Below are 9,998 nucleotides of genomic sequence, written 5' to 3'. Positions count from 1 at the left end.
CGAGTCATATTCATGAGCCTAAGAATCTCAAAAGTAGTAATTCACCAAAACACATGCTTTCACATACAAAACCACTTGAATCATGCAATTATACATAACACCAACAAAGCATCTTACTTACCTAACACAAAAAATCTAAAATGAACTTCTAAAAATAAAAAAGGATACTAGGGTCAAGGGGCGCCCCTAGAAAATAACTAAAAAGAAAAACCACGGGGTGGGTGACATGTGCACCTACTCAATTGACACCACACACTAAAAACTAAAAAGAAAAATCTTTTTGTAAATTTTATAAATTTTCAAATTTAGCCCAAAACAAATTAAGAAAATAACTAAAACTAAGACCCTACAACACCACTTCACTCGACACTTATCCACTTCCATCATATGAATCATACACAAGTCTCTATAGTGGAAAGATGGATTAAGTGTCTTATAAACCCTAAAAGCCACTCCTTGATCATCCAATCTTATTGTGAGAGTGAGCTCTCTCACATCTATCAATGCTTCTCCCATGGCTAAGAATAAATATCCCAAAATATTGGTACCCTGTTATCTGAATAATAGTCCAACACAATAAAATCAGCAAGAATTACAAACTTACCAACCTTTATGAGGACATCCTCAATTATTTCTTCAAGCTTAACTGTAACACCCCAATTTGCTGAACCAGAATGCTACACGATGCTCATGACCCCGAGGGACCATAAGCTAACCTATGACTGATATCTATACCTGTATACTGCAAATCATGATATAATAATGCAGAATACATAGAACTGTAAGGCCATAAGGTTTAACTAAATAAAACCATGTGGGTGAAAATACCAAAATAACTCAATCTGAACGTAAATCTGAACATAAATTTGAAAGCCTCTAAAGTATCTGAATAAGGAGTTGAAGGAATATGTATCCAACTTACTCCATAAAACTGAACAGAAGAAATAAATAAATGAATCAAATCATATTGTCCTCGAATCAATAAGGACTGACTGTGTCTCTGCGACGGAATGCAACCACTACTGCTGGGATGGAGCTCGTGTCTCGGAACCTATGGTGTAACATGAAAAAAAAGTACCATAGCGCAAATGCATCAGTACAACTGGAGTACTGAGTATAAGAGGAAGGTAGACTGAACATAAAGGGTTTTATGCATGAACAACATTGACTGACTAATATGAATGTAGGAGTGGAAACACATATATATAGAAACTGGGACCGTGGATACGTGATAGCATGACCTGTAAGCTAATACATAGTTTACTGATAACTGTCATGACTGATACTGAAATTGATAACATGGGTAACTATATCTGACAGTCCTGTATATACTGAAATATAAAGAATGCCGTGAGCTCTTTTATTGAGACTGATACTGAAACTATGGAAAGTAGTATTTAACCGACATGCCCCATATGTGCCGTTATGGCTAAGATGGGGTCCAATCTCTACCCCGACTGGAGGGGTGTCAATATCGTGCCACGGGTAAGGATAGCCTGTGAGTGACCCTTATTTGACGGGTACTCAATGAGAACGGTGGGAACCCTAAATAGACGGGTTAAGCCACCTCATCAACCCTAATCTGAAGGGTTAAGATGTATCAACCTACGTTGGCTACGTAGTTCTGGAACACAAGGATTGCTACTAATAATCACACCCTGAACTGGCGGGTGAGTTCCCATCATTGGGTTTACTCGGTGCTAACCTCTACTCCCATCTAGAGGGACTGGACATGAATAACTGACTGTACATGACTTAATATTATTGGATTCCATTGACTGGCAGAATGTTATTGATATCTGACAACTGACTAAGATCATGAGGTTTTCCTGAGTCACATGACTGACTGAAGTCTATGGAATCATAGCTTGAGTTCGGATATCATGAAATATGACATAGATCTAGGCACACAACTATAGTTTTCGGGTACAAGTACCCCTAGGACTCGATGGAAGGAAGCTGACACACATGACTGACTTGATCAAAAGAGTAGAGTCCATAATTTATAAAATCATAAGTAGGGATCTCATACTAAGCATGGTTATCATACAACTTGTTCATAAGTAGGATTTGCAAGTAAACATAGCATAATCTCATAAGAATAGTTCATGAGTATTCCAACAACATTTACAAGGAACATTATCACCATAGAAGTCACTGGAACGTAAGGGCATATCATGAATCCTTCACTTAGTCACAATTTAGCTATATTACATGCTTTCTAGTTCCTTAGACATTTTATCAAACACCTTACATGAACATCTTAAGCATAGGTGGAATCACCAAGTTATACATCATGAACAACCAAACTTATATGTTTCCAACTCATATGATATCATGTATTCATAAAAACATATAAAGATTCCATCTTGGGAATCACTCAATATCAACAACATGATCATCAACACCCAACAATATAGAAATTATACTTTATAATGAAAAAGAGGAAAACCAAAAAGCATCAACATAGGTATGATCATATCACCACAACATGGGTATGATCATATCACCACAATCACCACAAACAAGCATCAACATCGAATCTTCAAGCTTAATTATGCAACCTTAGTTGTTTTTCTCCTTTAGTGATCTTGGATGATGAGCTTTGAGATGAAAATAGGGTTTCAGTATATTTAAAAGCAATATATTTTGTAAGGTTAAGTTTAGGGACGTGTAAGGAGTATTTAAAGACTTAATTACCTTTAAAATAACTCAAAACGGAGTGTTTTTGACACCTGAAATTGACTTAAGAGGCGCCCAAGTGATCGCCTATGCTTGGGTTGGGCGGCGCCTAACCAATCGCCTATGCTTGGGTTGGGCGTCGCCTAACCAATAGCCTATGCCTGGGTTGCGCGGCGCCTAACCAATCTCCTATGCTTACCGTCTCTCATAAAAATAGGCATAACTTTTTGCTCGGGTATTGGATTAAGGCAAAAATTGGTATCGTTGGAAAGCTAATTCAATTTTCTACAATTTGGAGGGTCTAAAACATCCAAAATACCACATTAAGATTGAGTTATACTCGTTCAATGATGACCCTTGCAAAATCAAACATTAAAACTTGATGGATTCAAAAACTCTTAGCTTGTATTACCTTAAGTGACTCATATGAACATGCTTAATGCATCATAAGCTATCCTATCACTAGGATATTTATTGTAAGTCATGTACTCAAGAATGAATCATAGGATAGGAGATTTAACACATAGAAATACTTATTCACTTCCTAGCTTAGAAACATGTGGGGTATTACAGTATCTCCCCCTTACGAACATTCATCCTCGAATGAGAATTTTCTGAGAAGGGATATAAGACAATAGAACCTGAACTGAACATGAAGAACTAAAAATTGATCTCATGATTGACATGCTAAACATACTGAACTCGTGCATATCTGATGAACAGACAACTAACATATGAATGCATGACTGCGTATGAAATGGTTAATAGGTACCAAGTTTATACTGGAAACATAAATGTGAAACTGAATAAGATTAAGGAGAACTGTTACCTTGAGCTTGATCTAAATTGGCGGGAAAAAGGTGAGGATACTTGGTATGCATATCTGCTTCTACTTTCCAAGTAGCTCTCTCATGAGACTGATTTCGCCAAAGAACCTTGACTAGAGGGACTTTTTTGTTCCTCAATCTACGAGTTTGATAATCTAAGATTTTAATTAGAATCTCTTCATAAGAGAGGCTGTTCTGAATATCGATACTCTGAAGGGACCGACATACCGGGGACTGAGTTTCGCTTTCTTGCCAAACCTCTTCACTCCCTTCGTAGGAAAGATCTTAAGATAGACATAGTCATTAACCTCGAACTCGAGATCCTTTCTACAAATATCTGCATAGGACTTCTATTAGCTCTGACCAGCCCAGAGTCTCTCTCTGATCAACCAAAATTTATCTAAGGCATCGAATACTAAGTCAGGACCTATGATTGAGGCCTCACTAACTTCGAACCTACCAATCGGAGATCTATATCTCCTACCATAGAGATCTTCGAATGGAGCCATCTGAATACTAGAATGATAGCTATTATTGTATTCAAAGTCAATCAAAGGCAAGTGGTCGTCCCAACTTCCCTTGAAGTCAATTGCACACGCCCTTAGCATATCTTCAAGAGTCTGAATGGTCCTATCTGCTTAACTATCTGTCTGAGGATAAAAAGCTGTGCTGAGATGGACTTGGGTACCGAGACCCTTTTAAAATGCCTTCCAAAAGTGAGAAGTGAACTGGGTACCTCTGTCTGAGATGGTAGATAGTGGAATACCGTGTAACTTGACTAACTCCCTAATATAGAGTTTGGCATAATCCTCGGTGAGATAAAAAGTATGAACAAGAAGAAAATAAGCTAACTTGTTCATTCTATCTATAATGACGCAGAATACATCATGCTGATGATGAGTTCTAGGCAAACCCATCACGAAGTCCATGTTAACTTCTTCCCACTTTCAAGTAGGAATAGTGAACTCTTGCATAGAACCACTAGGTTTCTGATGCTCTATCTTAACCTGCTGATATGTAGAGCACTTAGCCACAAACTCTGCAACATCTCTCTTTATCCCACTCCACCAATAGATCTCCCATATATCGTGGTACATCTTAGTGGCCCCTGGATGAATAGAGTATTGCGCACCTTGCACTTCTACAAGAATTCGCTGCCTCAATTCATCTGCAGCTGGAACACATAGATGAACCTGACAACGAAGAACACCATCTCCCCCTTGGGAGAAAACCTCGACTCTCTGATTTTGAACTGACCCTTTGAGCTTGACAAGGCTAGGATCCTTGTCTTATTTCTCTTTTACCTCGGAAACTAGAGATGACTCTAAACTACTATGAACACATACACCACCCTCTGAAGAATCAACTAACCGAACTCCTAGTATGGCAAGCTGATGGATCTCCTGAGCCATCTCTTTCTTACTATCCTCAACATGAGAAATACTACCCATAAAGAGAGTCGACTGAGAGCGTTGGCCATAACATTGGCCTTGCCCAGATGATAAAGAACATTCATGTCATAATCCTTCAAGAGCTCTAACCACCTTCTCTGGTGAAGATTGAGATCTTTCTGGGAAAAGACATACTGGAGGCTTTTATAGTCTGTGAAGACATCTACATGAACTCCATAGAGATAATGCCTCCAAATCTTCAAGGCAAAAACTACCGATGCTAACTCAAGATCATGAGTAGGATAATTCTTCTTATGTGGCTTTAACTGTCTGGAGGCGTAGGCTATGACCTTACCATGCTGCATGAGTACACAACCTAAACACACTCTGGATGCATCACAATAGACTACAAAACCTTCTAAACCATCTAGAATAGCTAGAACTGGAGCGGAGGTGAGTCGATTCTTCAACTCTTGAAAGCTCTTCTCGCATGAATCTGACCAGTGAAACTTAATCTTCTTCTGAGTCAATTTGGACATAGGAGATGCAATAGAAGAAAATCCCTTAAAAAACCATCTATAATAGCCAGCCAAATCCAAGAAACTCCTAATATCTGATAGAGATACGGGTCTGGGCCAGTTTTTTACTGCCTCAGTTTTCTGAGGATCTACTCTAATTCTATCAATGGAAAAAATATGGCCAAGGAATTCTACTGATCTTAGTCAAAATTCGCACTTGATGAACTTAGCGAATAACTGTTGATCCCTAAGAGTCTAAAGAACAATCCTGAGATGGTCTGCATGATCACGCTCTGTACGAGAATAGATCAGAATATCATCTATAAAAACTAAGACAAACATGTCCAAGTACTGCTTGAACACACAGTTTATCAAATCCATAAAAGTTGTAGGGGATTGGTTAGACCAAATGACATGACTAAAAATTCAAAGTGACCATACCGAGTACGGAAAGCTATCTTTGGAATTTCACATTCTCTAACTTTGAGCTGATGATATCCTGATCTGAGGTCTATCTTGAAGAAGTAACTGGCACCCTGAAGTTGGTCGAATATATCATCAATCCTGGAAAGAGTATATCTATTCTTGACCGTGACCTTGTTGAGTTGACGGTAATCAATATACATCCTAAGAGAACCATCTTTTTTACGCATGAATAATAATGGCGCACCCCATAGGGAAATATTGGGTCTGATGAATCCCTTATCTAAGAGATCCTTCAACTGATCTTTCAATTCCTTGAGTTCTGCTGGTGCCATTCTGTATGGCGAAATAGAAATAGGTTGAGTATCCAGAAGAAGGTCTATGCCAAAGTCTATTTCCCGTTTGGGAGGAATGCTTGGAAGATATTGGGAAAGACATCTGAGTATTTATTAACAATAGGGACTATTTCGAGGCTGGGATATTCAGAACTAGAATCTTTAACATGTACGAGATGATACACATACCCCTTAGAAATTATTTTCCTTGCCCGAAAGTAGGAAATAAGTTGACCCCTGAACACTAAAATGCTATCCTTCCACTCTAGGATGAGCTCATTTGGGAACTAAAACTGAACTATCCTTTTTCTGCAGCCGACTGTGGCATAGCAGGAATGAAGACAATCCATGCCGAGAATGACATCAAAATCGGTTTTCTCTAACTCCACTAAATCTGTAGACGTGGATTTTTGAGATATCATAATCGGGCAGTTCCTATATACCCACTGAGATATGATGGTTTTACCCACTGGGGTAGAGACTAAGAAGGGCTCTGCTAGGATTTTGGGACTGACTCTAAAATTGCCTGCTATATATGGAGTAATAAAAGACAAAGATGTACCTGGGTCTAGCAAAGCATAAATATGAATATGGAAAATCTGTAACGTACCAGTAATGACATTAGAAGAATTTTCCTAATCCTACTAGGACTGAAGAGCATAGAGTCTGTTTGGGCGTTGCCCACTGGTAGCACTGGAAATGGCACCCTGCTGGTTCGGGCGACTGGACTAAGCTGTAGAATGATTTTGATAACCCTGAAGACTTGACTGCACACACTCTCTAATCTTGTGACCTAGCTTCCCACAACCAAAACAGACATCACTACTGGCTCTGCAAATGCCCTTGTGGTTCTTACCACAAGTTTGACAAAGGGGATTCGTTCGGGCACTGCTAACACTTTCCTAAGATTTAAAGCCTGGCGCTTTGTTTCTATTGCCATCTCTGAACTTTGGCATTGGAGTGCTGGCAGAGCAAGGAGCTGGAATGGCTGACTTAGAGAGAAACTATGAATGGTTTTCTCCATCTGACTTGGGGTGAGCAAAGTTGAAATTACCTGACTTTTCTCTCTTGTTCTGCCTCTCCCTAGTCTTAAACTTCTGCTCTTCTACTTGCTGGGAATGGGTCATGAGTCTTGATAAGGTTATATCACCGATCAGCATCGTAGACCTATACTCATTTACCACTCTATCGTTGACCCCTGACACGAACTTGCTCATCTTAGCTCTATTATCTGTAACTACATGAGGAGCATACCTGGCTAGCTAAGTAATCTGAGAGAATACTCCCAAACCATCATATTCCCCTGCCTGAGGTTGATGAACTCAAGAACTTTGGCATCCATCAGCTCTTGGGGAAAGAATCATTCTAAGAAGGCCATGACAAATTCCTCCCACTTGATAGAGCCTATATCATCTAACCTCTCAGACTTCCACTATTTGTACCAATCATGAGCAACATCTTGTAAATGGTAGGCGGCTAACTCAACACTCTCAATAGAAGTAACACCCATGATTTTGATAACCTTCTGGACTTGGTCAATGAACTCCTGAGGGTCCTCATAAAACTTAGACCCATGGAAAGATGGAGGATTCATCTGGGTGAAGTCCTGAACCCTAGCTGCTTTGGGAGTGGCCACTGGATTGGCCGGAATGACTGGTGGCCATTCATTCTGTGCAGCCATGGACTGAGCAAGTATGGTAAATGTGGCTCTAAACTCCATATGGGAAACATGTTCTCCCAAAGGATCTTCGGGTTGAGGAGCTGGCTGGTTTCTTCTCTTTGGGGCCATAGTCTAGAATAAGAGAAGAATGGATTAGACTGAGAGTTTAACTTGTGATTATGCTCACTAGCATGATATGAATAATGAAGAAAGGGGACTTTTCCTTAAACATCTTATAGCCTCCCGCACATAAATGTGGCACGCAACTCACCCATGTACAAGACTCTACTATATGCGGCTTTCAGACTTCCTAGGACTCTATGGAACCTTAGGCTATGATACTAAGTTTGTAACACCTCGATTTGCTGAACAGGAATGCTACACGGTGCTCATGACCCCAAGGGACCACAAGCTAACCCATGACTGATATCTGTACTTGTATACTACAAATCATGATATAATAATGTAGAATACATAGAACTATAAGGCCATAAGGTTCAACTAAATAAAACCATGTGGCTGAAAATACCCCAAACAATTCAATCTGAATGTAAATCTGAAGATAAGTCTGAAAGCCTTTAAACTATCTGAATAAGTAGTTGAAGGAACATGTCTCCAACTAACTCCATAAAACAGAACTAAAGAAATAAATAAATAAATCAAATAATATTGTCCTCAAATCAATGAGGACTCACTGTGTCTCTGCGACTGGAATGTTATCGCTACTGTAGGGCTGGAGCTCGTGTCTTGAAACCTATGGTGTAACATGAAAAGAAAGCACCATAGCGCAAATACGTCAGTACAACTAGAGTACTGAGTATACGAGGAACGTAGGCTGAACATAAAGGGTTTTATGCATGAATAACACTGACTAGCTAATATGAACATCGAAGTGCAAACACACATATATATAAACTGGGATCGTGAATACGTAATAGCATAACCTATAAGCTAATACATGGTTTACTGATAACTGTCATGACTGATACTAAAACTGATAACATGGGAGACTGTATCTAACAGTCCTGTATATACTGAAATCTGAAGAACGCCCTGAGTTCTTTTACTGAGACTGATACTGGAACTATAGGAAGTAATATTTTACCAACATGCCCCATGTGTGCTGTTATGGCTAAGATGGGGTCAATCTCTACACCGACTGGAGGGGTGTCAATACCGTGCCACGGGTAAGGACAGCGTATGAGTGACCCTTATCTGATGGGTACTCAATGAGATCGGTAGGAACCCTAAACTAACGAGTTAAGCCACCTCATCAACCCTAATCTGATGGGTTAAGATGTCTCAACCTATTCTGGCTACGTAGTTCTGGAACACAAGGATTGCTACTAAGAATCACATCCTGAATTGGTGGGTGAGTTCCCATCCTTGGGTTCACTCGGTGCTAACCTCTACTCCCATTTGGAGGGACTGGACATGAGTAACTGACTGTACATGACTTAATCTTACTGGATTCCATTGACTGGTAGAATGTTACTGATATCTGACAACTGACTAAGATCATGAGGTTTTCCTGAGTCACATGACTAACTGAAGTCTATGGAATCATAGCTTGAGTTCAGATATCATGAAACATCACATGGATCTAGGCACACAGCTATAGTTTTTGGGTACAAGTACGCCCAGGACTCGAAGGAAGAAAACTGACACACATGACTGACTTGATCATAAGAGTAGAGTCCATAATTTATAATATCATAATTAGGGATCTCATACTAAGCATGGTTATCATACATCTTGTTCATAAGTAGGATTTGCAAGTAAACATAGCATAATCTCATAAAAATAGTTCATGAGTATTCCAACAACATTTGCATGGCACATTATCAACATAGAAGTCATTGGAACATAAGGGCATATCGTGAATCCTTCACTTAGTCACAATTTAGCTATATTACATGCTTTCTAGTTCTTTTGGCATTTTATCAAACACCTTACATACACATCTTAAGCATACATGAAATAACCAAATTATACATCATGAAAAACCAAACTTATATGTTTCCAACTCATATGATATCATGAATTCATAAAAATATATAAAGATTCCATCTTGAAAATCACCCAATATCAACAACATAATCATCAACACCCAACAATATAGAAATCATACTTTATAATGAAAAAGAGGAAAACAAACAAGC

The sequence above is a fragment of the Capsicum annuum genome, chromosome 9 (assembly GCF_002878395.1).
Source record: "Capsicum annuum cultivar UCD-10X-F1 chromosome 9, UCD10Xv1.1, whole genome shotgun sequence".
Lineage (NCBI taxonomy): Eukaryota > Viridiplantae > Streptophyta > Magnoliopsida > Solanales > Solanaceae > Capsicum > Capsicum annuum.
This window is presented reverse-complemented; position numbering follows the sequence as displayed.